This window comes from Coloeus monedula (genome assembly GCF_965178545.1).
Source record: "Coloeus monedula genome assembly, chromosome: 8".
In the NCBI taxonomy this organism is placed as follows: Eukaryota; Metazoa; Chordata; class Aves; order Passeriformes; family Corvidae; genus Coloeus; species Coloeus monedula.
The window spans coordinates 9,014,953-9,030,288 of NC_138788.1; the positions used below are offsets into that span (position 1 = coordinate 9,014,953).

Consider the following 15,336-nt stretch of genomic DNA (forward strand, 5'->3'; position numbering starts at 1 on the left):
ACAACCAAAATTGCAATGTACTATAAAACATGCTGGAGCTCTTTCTCTCCAAAGAAATTAAAAGTTTCATGTCTTAAACACATTCATTCTGTTGGCAGTACTAGTCCAGCATATACAAGTTTCTGATTCTGAGACAACGAAAACATTCACTCCTGTAAAACAGAAAAATATCCTAGGATAAGACAAACTGACAGCCAACAATTTCAGAAATCGAAGACAAAAGAGCAAAGCCAACCCTATGCTGAGTTAATAAAAGCCTGTTTGTGTAGTTTTTTCCTGTCAAGAGTTCTGTGTTTTAAAAGAACATAAAAACTTTGTTGTTGGTAAAATTAAACTAAAAAATGAGGCACTTGATTTTCCTTTAGCCATGGCTCAAACTTTACATTTTACTCTAAAGAATCATGCCTTATTTTATCAATTTTTAAATATGAATTGGCATGAAATCACCCATTTCTTCAGTTAGACAAAACCAGTCAGAAAAAACAGCTTAACTCAACAACAAACGATTTACCTGCCAAATGGATAATGGGAAGTTAAATGCTTGTTGTATCTCTTACACTACAGTATTGACAATGAAAATTACTTTCTCATCCCCTCAGAATAACCATTTCTGGGTACCCCATGAAACAGGAAAATGGAGTGCTACTGCACATGGTGAAAACTAAGGTAATGTGACGAACCAGCAGGCCAGAAGCTTTCTGGCCTTGACAGAAGAATGGAAAGAACCTTTTCTCTTCAGCCTAATGCAAAGCACAGCAATTACTACAGTGTTACTATAACACAAGAACAGGTAAGCAGCTTCCTCAGTGATGTGACAAATGTGATCTAAAGTTACAAATGTAATCATGAACTCAATTACACTTCTAACAGTAGTATGACTACTGGAGAATATTGTCACTAGCTCATTTTATTGCCTGGTGATCCCAAACACAGAAAAGCTAAATATATGCACTACCTAGTCTTGCAAATCTGCTAAGATCTATTCGTTTTCATTAAAGAATGCAAAGAAAAAAAAATGAAATTCCTTGTAGCTGGATGACGACACAAGGAAAGGCAGAGAGGAAATAAAACTGCATCACCCACAGCTGACAGTGGTCAGAGAAACAAAATTATGTATCGATGCTGCAGGTGTATTAAGAGGCAGGAAAAACACACCAAATATCAAAACTCTGCAAAGTTGGTGATAATCAAAGGGACAAGACTGCATATCCTCCAGGTGTATTATACATTGCAACCCAGGCCTAAGCAGAGTCCCAGGTGGGGTGACACACCGTGCCCCATCCCTGGGACACGCAACAGCCATGGGCACCCAGGAGCAACCAGGCTCTGCTCACCTCCTGCTCTCCTTGGGATGAAGGTCTCACCAGCCTCCTCCTCACACTCTCATTTTCTTCCTTACAGTAACTGAAGGCTTCACCTGTCCACTTCTGCTCAGCTCCCAGATTGCCATCTGGAGCAGGCAGTGTCTTCTGGCATCAGTCATCACTGTCCTCCCATGCTCCTAATTACTTCTTTTTCTAACCTGGGCTCTGACTAAAACAAGCCCCAGTCTTCAAGTGGCCACAAAGCACGGGGGATGCTCCCACCACTCTCCCTGAGGCTCGGTGTTCTCACACATTGGAACAGCATAAGGCAGTCACTTCCAGGGTGGCTGTCACACGGTGAGTGACACGGCCCCTGCGGGCAGCCGGGACTGCAGCCCACCAGCACGGCATATGGCCTGCTCCTCAGGGCCCTGTGGTGTCACTGCTGCTCTCAGAGTGCCCCACTCATCTGCCACTGCCACTGCCAGGGTATTAGTGGGAAGCACAAGTGAGAAGCACAGTGCAGCGGAGGCCCTGGGCTGACCTGGAGGTGTCAGAGAAGACGCAGCTGACACGTCTCCTGCTCTACCTGTCACATCAGCAGGGTCACAGTGCTCATGTAGCTGTGCCTCACCCTGACAGAGCCAGCTGAGAGAGCCACTTTGGGCTCCCAGCCTCCCCCAAGCTCCTGAGTTAATAGGGACAGGGAATGTTACCTTTTACTGCAATAAGATAAAGCCAATTAGCTTCTGTCAGTGGGCTCTTACCTTTCAAATAAAAAGATTCTGAGATCCCATTAATCTATCAAATACAGCCTTATTTGTTAATCTCCCCCTTTCTTTTCCTTTTTTATTCCCCACTGTACTTTCAGTTGCACACCCTCTAAGAGGATATATCCCAATTGGTAATTCTGCTCTAACCTGGGAAGTCACTACATCCAATTTACTGGAAAGGCCAATACAAAACTGCAAATGTGCAATGCATACATTCAGTAACCAGCAGTAAGAGTTTGTACAAAGAGACAACGTTTAACAGGCATTTGCAAAACTGCATTTTGTGGCCTAAGCCTGTATCTGGAGTGAAGAACAAGGCCACAGAGAGGAAAAAGCAGAGATACTATACGAGAAAAAAGGCTAAAAACATCTATTGCATAAATAATGAATGCAAACCAGTTACAGTGGAGGGCTGCAGTAATGAATAGGAAGAAAGGAAGTGCAGCTTAACTGGTTCCATTTGTTATCCTTCAGGATTTAACAGTATGCTAATCACAGTATGTTAATGATAGATAAATATTAAATACATTAAACATCTATAAAACATTTAGTTCTCATGCAATGGTTAATATATATCAAGAATATATTTGCCCCTAATTGATTTATTTTGCAAATTACTATTAAATTCATACTAAATACCTAGTTCTACACATTTATACAGTTTAATTTAATGGTGTTTACCCCAGGTATTTCATTATTAAGAAGTTAACATTGACTAGCACTTATGTTTAAAATATTTGTACTTGAATTTTCAGTTTCCTAAAACAGAATTAACTAAGCTCAAATGTTGCTGTCAACCAACCTTCCACATATCCCATTGAGCACAAAAGGGAGTATGGAAAAATTAGGATGCACTTACGTAATTTAAAATTTTAACAAAATTACTTGGCACAACCATCTAAATGCACGTCAACAAACCATAGATCTGGAAGTGTTTTAGTTCCAACTGCTGAATTTTACAGAAATTACCATTAAAAATAACATCTACCAAGACACAAGGTTTTACTCTGGACAACTGTTTCCTCGTTTTCCCAGACAGGACCTCTGGCCTGGGTTTGCTCTAGCCTACAGTATCCATCAACAAGCATTTGCTATGAATTGCAGCTGTTACACCCACTTTGACCATCAAAAATTCACTTGTGTCCTTTCTCATCCACATGTGAAGCAGAGCCATAACATAACTTCACATTTCACAGAAAAGTAATTTTTAAGTGTTTCAAGATCATTTCTCTGTATTTTCATGGGAAATAGAGAGCAAAAAGTAAACAAAAACACTGTAAGTCAATCAGCCACAAGTATTTCACCCTATCAAGTTCTCAGTTGTCATCAGATTTTACAAGGCCCATTTTGAGACCTATTTCTTGCTGGTTTACTCTTGCTAACTTCTAAAAGTAAAACAATGACCTTTACTTCAGAATCAGCAGTCCTTTAGATTCTATCAAACCAATGATTTCTTCTGACTGTTAGAAGAAAACTAACCTCTATTTTAAGGACTCTGTGCTACAGTGTTTAAAAAAACCAACAAACCAAAACAAACAGAAACCCCCAAAACCTCAGAGACCTAGAGTTAGTATTTATTACCTCTTTTATCGAGCTGAAGTATTCCTTAAGGCTGCTGACAATTTTTTTTACTGGTCCTATGTTATATGGCAAATAGGGACATAAACAGAACAAAAGGCTTTGTGGGTCCTCTTTGTAAATAGGTTTTTTTATTGCTTGGTTGTTGCAAGCTATTTCCAGCAATAGACCAAAAGACAAAGACAGAACTTTGACAGATGTGAAAGGAACAAGTTTATCTGAAGTGTGATACAAAAGATAAGGTTTCCTATGAAGTTACACATTTTTGAGCGGTGGGTACCACAATGAAAGAACCCACTGTACCATTCTAAAAGGATGCATCCCAAAAGGCAGTCCTGCTCCAACATGTGAAGTCAGGACGTCCAATTTACTTCTACTCTTGTGTGTCAGAAATGTATGTAGGAATTGAATAGCCCAGATTAATAATATTGTTCTCCTTCTTCTCCATGGCCTCTTTCAAAGATGAAGAAACCTGTGTCTTCTTTCAGTGTTACCCACCCTCCACGGGCTTTCACAGGACAGCTACTCCTGGCCCTGAGGTTCACTCAAAGAGGTTTTAAACACTGTGTCTTGAACATGGGCTGTTGTGGAAACATTTTTAACTATTTTAACTAAAGTGCTAAATTCAAAGTTCTTTCCCAAGCGGGGAACTTACCACTTCCTTTTATTGTTAGCATTAATTTTGTTCTTATTTATATTTGATGCCTTTAAAAGACCTTAAGAATAATGGCTTTCTTAACACCACCTCCTGAGAAATCTCCTTTCTGTTGATACAGAAGACCAAAGCTTTTCCTTTTGCTGCTCTGATCATAGAAGTAGTTCTTGTCATCCTTAATGTTTCTTTCTAAACACATCTAATTTTGAGCCACAGTTTTCTAAGTACCTCTCCATAAATCTGTGTTACTTTTTTATAGCTGTTCGTAGTAAACTAACTAATTTTCTTTTCTACATAAAACCAGTGGGGAGTTCATGATTCAGTCAAGTTAGTGTTTAATAATCTTCCTCTGCTATCCTTCTTCCACACATGGATAATTTTGAATTATGCTGTTAATGTCATCTATTTGAAAGCAGGTCACCTTACTTTCTGCTTTCCTTAAACTGTCCCCCAAGAGATTTTGAAGTTTTATATGTCTGTCTTCTTAAAAGCCCTTGTTTCCCTGTTCCTCTAGCAGTTCTCGTCCAACTTAACTTCCTCAGCGTTGGATTTTTCTGGATCACATTGAAGGCTGTTTGAATAATTTCCATTTTTGCACTGTCCCTATCAATAAACAAGTATTTGCCAGTTAATGAACCTGATGAATTCTAAGACTTTGCTCAGCATCCACCAATGTTTGCCCCCCCATAATGCCTCCTTATTTAAACTTCACAATCTGCCTAAAATTCTTAAATTCCTAAATACCTAAAACCTTAAATTCTGTGTCAGTACAAAATCATTTAATAAAACCCATCTCACCAGACTCCTGATTTCATGATCTTCTGTAAATTATCAAAATGCCAAAATTTTCTCCTTGTGGTGCGGCATTATAGGTTTTGACCTTTATATAGTTGTTCAGGTTGTGGGCATTTTGCTCATGTTTTCCTTTAACCTCCTTTAAAACTTTTACCCTAAGGCAGTCAGCATATATTAAAAACTGAAATCTCTTTAATCAAATGCTCCATATCATGTGCCAGTGTTTCTCACCCATAGACCTACCCAGCCTATTTGGTCAGTAATTTTATGTGTCTCAGAAGAAAATAACTCGTTTAAAAATATTCAAATTTCATTGTATATTTTCCACAAAATGCAGTCTACTAGAATAGCATATGAAAGAAAGCAATTAGTGGGGATCTTAATAAATTAAAACAGCAATCCCCCGAGAAATATTATGTCATTAGCAGAAGTCATTTTTCCAAGTGAAAATAATCATGACAGAACCATTTAAGAATACAGTCAGGAAACAACATTCACCAAGAAGTTTACTTGATTATTAAAGTAATTAACAAGTTTGAAGATGCTGTATCTGAATTTATGCTAGAAACAGAAATTAAAGTGAAATTAATCCACTAGACAGTCCTAAAGGATGTCTTCACCAGATTTGGGTATTTACATGCATGCAGGAACTATTTCAGTGTATTCTGAAAAGTTTAAAGATTAAGGATATGAAAGCTGCTCTCACTATCACTGAGGTATGTATGTGGCCAACAATGAGTCTTTTTTACAATTCTGAATATGGTCACCAGGGCCTACTTGCTGCATATGCAAAAGAGACTACAGGACTAAAGCATAGAGTTGAAAGCATCCCAAATGCCCCGAGCACCATCAAAAATGAGCAGCTTCCAAAGCTTCCAAAGGAGCAATCAGTAGGGATGGCAAAGCCCAGAATGGCAGACAAGAGTTGGGACACTTTCCCTCCTACATTCCAAACTTTTGAGTTTTGTGGTTCAGACAAATATTGGAATGGAATTACCTGACCTTCTTTTTTAAGTGATCAACTTTCTTATGCCAGTGTTTTCCCTTGGGTGGATGGAAGTTTCTCCTGCTTAATGTTTAGTTTCTCTTCTTAATATAGATAACAATTTACAGGTTATTATGTATCTACACCCTTATTTTTCTTTTTAAGCTGAAATACCATACTCTCAATTTAAAGTATATATTGTAATTAAGCACAGCAAACAAGAAACCTCAAGATCAATGTTTCATCACAGAATCACATAAAAAAGAGCAAGAAGAACAGAAAGAAAGAAAACCCCATTACATCACACTATGAAAAATAAAGACAGGATCCATTATGAAGATCACATTATAAAAGAGAACCTTAAGATTATTTTTGTAGTAAATCTATTGGTTTCAGTAAAACTACTGCATATAGAATGAATTTAGAAAAAAAATCTCTAAAACTAACTTTGAAACAATGCTGGTTTTCAAAACTATCTCTGACTCTTGGAATTAAAATCGTTGTTTATACAAATTTCTGAGGCTAAACAATAGACTCTATACGGGCAACAGCTAGTGAAAGGGAAAGTCAAGAGGGAAAGTCAGCTGGGTGCTTTTAGAGATCTTGTTTTCTTAATCAAAATCTTCCGGCATCACAATAGTTCCCAAAAATACATATACGTAGCATGATAAAGTAAGGCCACAAGGAACTGTCTCCAGCCATTGCTTGGGGCCAAGCAGAGAACAGCTTTACAAAATAGATCTGAGAAAAGAAATCTCTTCATAAAGCAGTAACAGGGAACAGTAATGGGGGAGAAATGGAAGAGGAAAAAAAAGAGGCAACTGGTTTTTTTATCTATTTTTACTCCAGCTTTGTGCCCTACTGCAGTGAAAGACTCTGCTGAAGTATTTCAGTCAAAATCAGTGCTCAGCCCTGTTCTTCTTCCTGAGGTATGGTCTAGAGTGTGGAACTTTTCTCAAGATCCCTTTTCACTTTGAACTGACTCATTCTGGTTCATTACAATCTCTAGTATAATTGAACTATAAATTGAAGGGCTACTATTCCGTGTGAAATTAATAAAGGTAAAAGAAGGAAAAAAAGACTGCTCCAGATGGCCTACCAGAGCTGCAGACAAAATACGTGGTGATGCTTATAAAATTAAATTAAGAACGAACGGACTGTGTGTACAATAAGAGTAAAACAACTTTGCCTATTCCTGCGCAGGAACCTCACAACAAGAGGCTTCAATACACAAATTGCATCTCAAGAGCCAGGTGTGTGTTTATGAGCCCTGGGCCCTTGAAATATGATAAATTCACCAAGGGAAATAAAGAAAACTAGCTTTGGAGAAAGTCTGCTTTTATCTTCCAGCAGTACCAAACCTTCCCTTCTCCCTCTCTTCTCCTCTCACTTCCCCTGGCAATTCATCAGCCTTTATGGACCATTTCAATGCTTTACAAAGTTGGGCCTCGACTCGTAGTCAAGTGAAGTCTCTGCAAACAGGATCTGCAGCAGGAGCACCTGTTCCAGCAAATATTGTCCAGTAGTGTGCAACTTTGTGAGGATTTTTCAGCAGATAACAAGCACCAATGAAAATATTTTTCCTGTTCCCTCAGTAAAAGAAGGACAGGCTCCCACTCCATTTATGACATGAATAAAGGTTTGGGGAAAATGAAGTGTCTGGTATCCTTTGTTACCATGGTGACCACCACCTTTGGAAGGCCAACTGATTTCAGTTTGTTGACAGAATGATTTGTAACTGAGTTTCAGAGAAGTGTGGTGTTCATCATATTTTGACTGAAACAACTCATTTTTAGTTTCGCCTTTTGCCTTGTCTTTGCCTTACAGAGCAATATGGCTAAAACATGAAAAAATCTGCTGATGTTATTTACTGTTCTGAAGCCCCTGGCACTAGCAAACAAAGAGGAATGCTGTTCAGCACCAAAAATGTCTTCACTGGTTAGCAGGAAATGCCTTATCAGTTGGCCCCACAGGACCAAGGGGGAGGCAGTTTTAGATGCATTGTGCATTAGAGTTTGCAGCAAAAGATTCTGCATCTTAGCTTCAAGTACTCAGCCAGAATATAGAGTGCACAAGTTCAGGTACAGATAATAATTGGAAGCTGTATACACCGGACATTATCCCATAGAGGGGAGAAAACAAGGAAGTGCTAAAAATCATTTTTATTCAACTAAGCAGCATCTGAAATTCACAGCTGCTTCTTTAACAGAGTAACACCTGGTGCACAGGGACAGCACTCTGCATTGTGTCTGACCCGGTACTGTGTGCTGCAGAGAAGGGCTCCCCAGCTGGGGCAGTACCAAGCCTGGTATTCAAAGGACTCCAGGAACAGCAGGAGTTTTAAATATTTTAAGGCAGCAAAAGCAATTGCTGTTACCAAGAGAAGTCCTGCTTTCCTCTAGTCCCAAACATTCCACCTAGTCCATGACACTCTGAGCTTTTGTGCTAGCATAGCGTTTTGTGTGGCTGCAGTTTCATCTGGATCCCAAGGCTGAAATAAAGCACAAAGCAAAAAGGCTCATCATGTGGCTATGGAGGTATGAAAAGGAGGAGGGGCTAAAAGTTTGTTTTGGTGCCAGTGCTAAGCAAAAGCCCTCCTACCTCCCCCAAATGTATTTCCAGGTTTGCAGCCATGATTGGGTATTTAATATGTGAGCTTTTACGGCATGTGAATGTTAAATGAAATTGCTACCAGAACTTCAAAATATTTTGTGCAATTAATTACTTTTTCTTAGTTTTCTGTTTATGCCAGGGTATCATAATTCCCTAGGGTTAGGGTTATTCCCATTTATTAATTTATTAAAGCAATGCAATCAAGAACTCTGAAGTTTGTGAAGTGCTATTGCTGATCCCTCAAGCTGGTCATCTGTTTCTCTTTCAGATACTGCAGTCAACATTCTGGAAAGCACTACAGTGCCAAATAAAGAAGATTCATTCTGGTACAGCATTGCATAGCAGATCATACCTGAAAGTCTTAACAGGTGCTTGGCCACCACCAAACCAGCTGTAGCTAAAACACCTTGTTAACTGTAAAACTATAAAGTAGCAAGCAAACTCTGCATATTAATATGCAGATTTCTGAGATTTATTATTTTAGGTGTTGATTGGTTTTGGTTGGAAGCCAGATTTCTCAGAAGACTTTACAAGGTTCAGTGAGTCTCAGTGGAAAAGAACTTTTGGATTCAGAACCAAGACTAGAAAACACGTACACCAAACAGCAGTTACTAGCCCAGTGTCTATGAAACTCAGGACAATAGGGAAGACAACGCTAATGTTTCTGTTCTGTCACTCCAAAACTGGAAGTGACTGCCTTCACTTTTTTTACAGATTATATCTTCCTTCTCCATTTTTTGGGAGCAAAAGTCCCACACAAACTTTCATTTTGACATAAAATAGAAGTTTTCAAATCAGAATTTTTTGCAGTGCAAAGAACAGTAACAAATTGAGAGGAAGTTCAAATTATGCTGGAGTAAACACTATCAAAACCACATTGCTATCCAGACAAGAGAGCACAATATATCTATCACAACTATTCCACATAGCAGAGAACTATCTTAAAGTGTACAGAGTATAATTGAAGAGGATTCTCAAATATAAAAGTAAATTCAGATTAAATATTTTGAAATCCCCACACAATCTCATTTGCAACAAGGCTAAAATATAGAAGCCAACATTCAGAGTGTAGCAAATTAACATTCAGAGATGCATAGCAAGACTTCTCCTAAGAAGCCCTAAGGTTTTTTAAAACCAGGCAATAGATGAGAATGAAGCAGATGTAGGGTGTCCAGAGAAGGACACTAAAATCCATCATTTAAAATAAGGTCTGCTTCCACACACTCCTGAGCATGCCAATGCTCTAGCCTCATTGCACTTGAAAGTAAACCCTCCAAAAGAGGTAATTAGAACAGTAGCTTGATATTTATCATGGAGATGCCATTCCCCAGCATGTCAGTTGCGTTTACTCTACACTAATACTGAGCATAAATTTCATCTTTTATTGATTTATAAATATTTCATACTATGTAAAATATTGTCAGATTATAATTCTCTCTCCATAAAATGGGAGGCAACCGTCCAGCCATCTGTTTGGCTAATGAGAACAATCACCCAGGCTACTTTTCAAGCATAACGCATCCCAGTTTGAAACTGCTTTCAGTGTAAGCACCTGTTCATACATATCAATTAAAATGATAATTACTCTGTTAGTGAATATAATCAAAACAAAATAGTTACAGCTCTATTGTTTACCAATTAAGACTGCAGAGTTCACTGGTGATATATATCTGGGCTCATTTTTTTTCTTCCTTACCCATTCTAAGACTGGAGGAATTTCACACCAATTTAAGGCAATATATGTTTCAATATTCGAGAACTTACATTTATAAAGTAGCAAAACTACACATGCTCACCTGGAAGGTGTCTCTCTTTATATAGATCGTGCTCACATACCTTCCCAGGAAAAAGAGAGGACACTTCTCCCATGAAAGAGAGGGCCATTCTTTCCAAGTAGAACAAGTGAATGATGGAAATAAACAAGAATGAGAACTCTACTCTTTGTACAGAGTTCTTACTACAGGGTAATTGTCTGACTTTTTTTTATACTAATAACTATTCACATTTAACAATGAACCCATTATACAAACTGGATTATGATGGCTTTTTATAGCAGACATGTTAAAGTGCACTTAACTTCAGCACAGAATATAACTCTCAGAAAACTTACATATCCTTTCACAAAATGCAATGCTGCTGTTCACGTGCTCATCACTATTCCAGTTTTGCTCAAAATTCCTCTCAATGTAGAAAAAATTCTTCATCTCTGTATTTTTTGCCATTTCTCATAATCTTTCTGAAGTATGACTGTACCCAGATGTGCAGATATGTGCTTGTGCTCCTGCGTGGCGACCAGACGTATTTTGGAGTACGTCATTGGCACAACCCTCCCCTCTTGCTACCCCTCACCACAGTGAATGCTGTTCTCTGTTTTTGACAAGGATGCTGGAGATTCACAGTGCCATTCCCAGCTCTGACAGCTACTGAGTTTCAAAGACTCCTGTTCATTGAAAACCAGTTTATCCTTCAACAGTCACAACAACCTGAGACATTCCTTCCACCAGTGCTGTATGGGCAGCCCTATAAAGTCACTGGGGATGAATGCAGTGTAACCTTTTCACAGTAAAAACACATCCTTACTGACTTAATGTCCCTTTAGCTGTCTTCTACGTTGAAATCAAATCACACCTTCCAAATACAACATCCTACTCCCAACACATATCTCCTAAAATGGGTTTCAGGTATTGCTGGAAATATATTTCTTCCCTAGCTGAAGCCACTTCTGTGTTGATAGACATAATTGATGTTGAGAATGTAATTGCTGTGAATATAGATTCTAACTTTTATATGAGTTTAATTCATTTTAATGTATACAAAAAAGGGAGGTCTTCAAAACAATACACTATATATGGTAATAGAAGTAAGTTTCTTCCTTGTTGGCATGTACCAGAGCTAGCTTATTGACATAAGCAAGAATTGCATAAAGACAGAGATGTAAATCCAGGTATTACACCCATAGTCACATTGATGCCTGAGCTCCCTGAGCAATGCTTGTGCACGTGTAAGATATTCTCATGTTGACACTGCTTTTTTGTGCACACTGGAAAGTGAAATTTGTTCATTCCCTCTAACAAGCTGAGAAGCAGCTTCGAGTTTCCATGAAACATACTTCTGATTCTCATTCTGTCTCTTGAAAACTTCCTCCAAGCCCATGTTCTTCCTCCCTTCTTAGGCTCTGACCCCATCAGTGTACAAGTCAGTACTGGAACTGAATTCAGGGGTCCTCATTCCACAAAGGTGAAGTGAGTTAACACATGAGGTGAATTCTCTGACAACTGTGGCTACAGCAAATTTATGCTGGAATATCTGTGGACAAGAAAAGTTTGCTATTCACATCTTCTCTTGTCTTTGTTACCAAATGGAACTCGGTACATCTATCAAGAAAACTATTTTCTAGTTTATGGCTATACAGTTATCTTTTCCTCCAGGGAAATTCACCTCAAGAATTACGACGCAAAGAGAACATTTATATTTCATATACAATGCTGTAACAAGCAACACTGTAAAAGATCACACACTTTGCCCATAGATACTTTTCCATAGTTCACTGAAATGTGGATGTTTGGTACAATGGATACTAAATATTTTTCTTCCTCCTTTTACTCACACAATCTATCAAAAGTTGACATCAACAAACATGACTATGTTAACCAATTGCAACACTTTCCAAGATAGGAGAGGCACCTGGAAACTGACAGTGATTTTAATATTAGCTTTGACTGAGATAAATTCTGACATGGCTTCCACCATATATATAATTCTCTAAAGATTCTGATAGACAGAACCCATTTTATGTCCTCAGAGCACCAAGTGCACCCTGTCATTTTGAAAGATTTGTCAGCCTGAAGTCACCCTGAGCCATAATGACAAAAAAAGCAATTGTCTAGAGTACAAGAAACGTGGAATGAAAGAAAATTGATTTTTAAAATGGATCATATGTACTTAGTGACTTTTACTTAAAGAATTGAAAATGTTCCTTAGTTTGCTTCCACATAAATAATTATTCTCTGACAATAATATACTACCCTTTTTGCACAAAGTTGTAATTAAAAATGCAACAGGTAACTGTGGTCATATGGTGGACAAAGAAAACATTCCCTTGCTCTAGACTCAACATTTAAATTGTCACTTTTTTGTGCAAGTCTTGCAGAAATCATAAGATCTTATTGCAAAAGCGTTCATACCTACTTTAAATTCACAGAGGTGCATGAAAAATTTCCATGTGGTTTCATTGATTTTTCTACCCATTCCTCCTATTTCAACTTGCATTTCCAATTTCCTGGTTGCCCACAGATTTTGTAATTGCCTTTTAATCAACCACATGAACAATGTACTTGGCATTGCATTTTTACTGGTTCCTGGTCTTTCTGTAGCTATCTCGTGATATTTCATTTCTGTCAAATTTCAGATCAGCTTTCATTCAAAGGCAGCAAAGGTAACATTAAATTGCATTAATGACATTAATTAACTATTTCTGAAACTCACACAAAGAAAACATATTTGTCAGGGTCCTAGCAGTCAGTGAGCATATTGAAAGCTCCATCATCAGCTTCAAAGTACTTTGGATTTTCTCCTAGATAGTATCAACACCATTTTGAGCTCAACATGTCAAATATATTCTGTAACCATCTGAGAAAACTTCATCGTGATAAGCATTTGTAAAAAAGCTTTGTTTTATTATAAAATAAAAAACATTACATGGAAAATTCAACTTTATTACTGAGAAGTATAAAAGAAGAACTTTATTAAGATTATTTGGGAGTTCATAATGGAACTGACAACACAGGTTCAATAATATTTCTTTGCTTTTCCACTTGTAGACAATGGCTGACATGCATTGTCCTGAAACAGATCATATGGCTAAATTAAGCAACGGGCAGTGATGGAGAACACCAAATCATCCAGAGCTTACCTTCTGATACTGTTTCTACCACTGAACTAAGCATTCCTAACCAGAACACATCCCTGGTATTTAAATGGCCACATCTTACTGCTCCCTCTGGAGCTGTTCTACCTGAAGTCTGGCTGCTAGGATACAGCAAGTAACAGGAAGAGAAGGGAAGAAAAGAAGACAGGAGAAAGGAATCTGCCTTGGTGCTTTCCTCCTTCCTCAGATCTGCAGCTTTGGAAACAAAAGAACAGAAAACATTATTTGTATCCTCGCAGTCAACATGCATCCTTCCTTGTGACTTTCCAAGACCACAGTTCCCTGTGATAGCTCCTACTGTGAGAGGGAAGCAGAAGGTCCACACTGCATCATCTTGGGGAGCCCAGGGTTCAGCAAGAATGACAGCACAGTGTTTTACAAGGGCCTCAAGGCTTTTCCTCTCCTCTGCTACATCACTCACAGCTCTCTCCAAGTCTGCTTGGTTCTCTGTGGCTCTCAGCCACAGCTTGAGCCCTTCATGCAGCTACATTCAAGAAGAAATACAACTTGCTGCAACCTCATCCTTCTTTCAACTTGCCTGCTTCCTTTCCAAGAATTCACTGAGGCCATGATGTTGCCCTTCTTCCTGCTTTTTTCTGAGAATTACCTTTAACTCCTTTCTGACTAGAACCTTACCATGTTCAATTTACTGTTTCTCAATTAACACCCCACCCTAGATTCATGTAGTATGTGTCAACAGTGTAGCCTGGTACCCACATACACCTCACTGAGTGTAAACAATGCAGCTTTATATTGTTGCCTGCACTGGGATGAGTAAAGTCATCTGCAGGGAAACGGCATGGAGACTGTTCTGGGAAACAGTCTATCAGCACATGGAGTACAGAAATGAACAGCTGCCAAGAGGAAATCCCAAATGTCCCTTCTAACCCTCATTCACTTGCTTCCCAAAGAACCTAGACAGACCCAACTGCTTCAACTGCTTAGGCTCAGGGTTGCTGCACAGTCACTGCAGAGATAAAATGTCACAAATAAAAAATTGCAGTCTTGCTACTTTGGCTTTCCTGTCATTGGCCCAGCTCAGAGATTTCAGATGGAGGTAAGGAAATCAATCCCACATCCCATGGTTACAAAGGACAAGTTCAGAGGTACTCCAAAGAAGATGTTTTAGCTGTACAGACGTACTCAGTGGCAGATCCCTAAAAAAAAGTAGAAAACTAAGAACCATATCAAATACCTGGGGCTGCTCAGAAAGTATGTCCTGAAAATATCAATGGACAAAAGTTCTTTCAACAAATCTTGATTCAGAGAAAATTAAAATATGCTAAGGACAAAAAATAACAGATACACCAAGTACCATTTTGTGTGTTTTCATGAATAATAAATAAAGCAATTAATTTCTCAGAAAATAAAACTCTGCTGTAACACTTATGTATATGTTCTAGCAGTGCATTTTATTGAATTCCACAGATGTAATTAAGTGTGTCATTCATTTGTTCTCCATTATAGTATTTCAGTCAAACATAAACAGCTTTCAGACTTCATTTGCAAGAAAGATACTTTGAGCCAAGTAATTTGCTAACTTCAGAGCAATAGCTCGAGAGGTATTCACAGGCATTTAACTTTTCTTCCATGTATGTACAAAGCTCTACACATGCACACATGTAGGTAAGCACCAGTTTATCATGGCACTAGCATATAGATCAGTTGACATATTCTTTTCCCCCACATAGGCTGTGATATACGGT

General features: G+C 38.4%; 1 protein-coding gene across 1 annotated transcript in view; it reads right to left on the reverse strand.

Moving 5' to 3' along the window:
• The window catches only part of GRID1 (glutamate ionotropic receptor delta type subunit 1), a gene marked incomplete at both ends in the record, with an annotated part of 491,898 nt that overhangs the window by 431,969 nt on the left and 44,593 nt on the right, over nt 1-15,336 (reverse strand). The gene's annotated exons all lie outside the window — the stretch shown is intronic.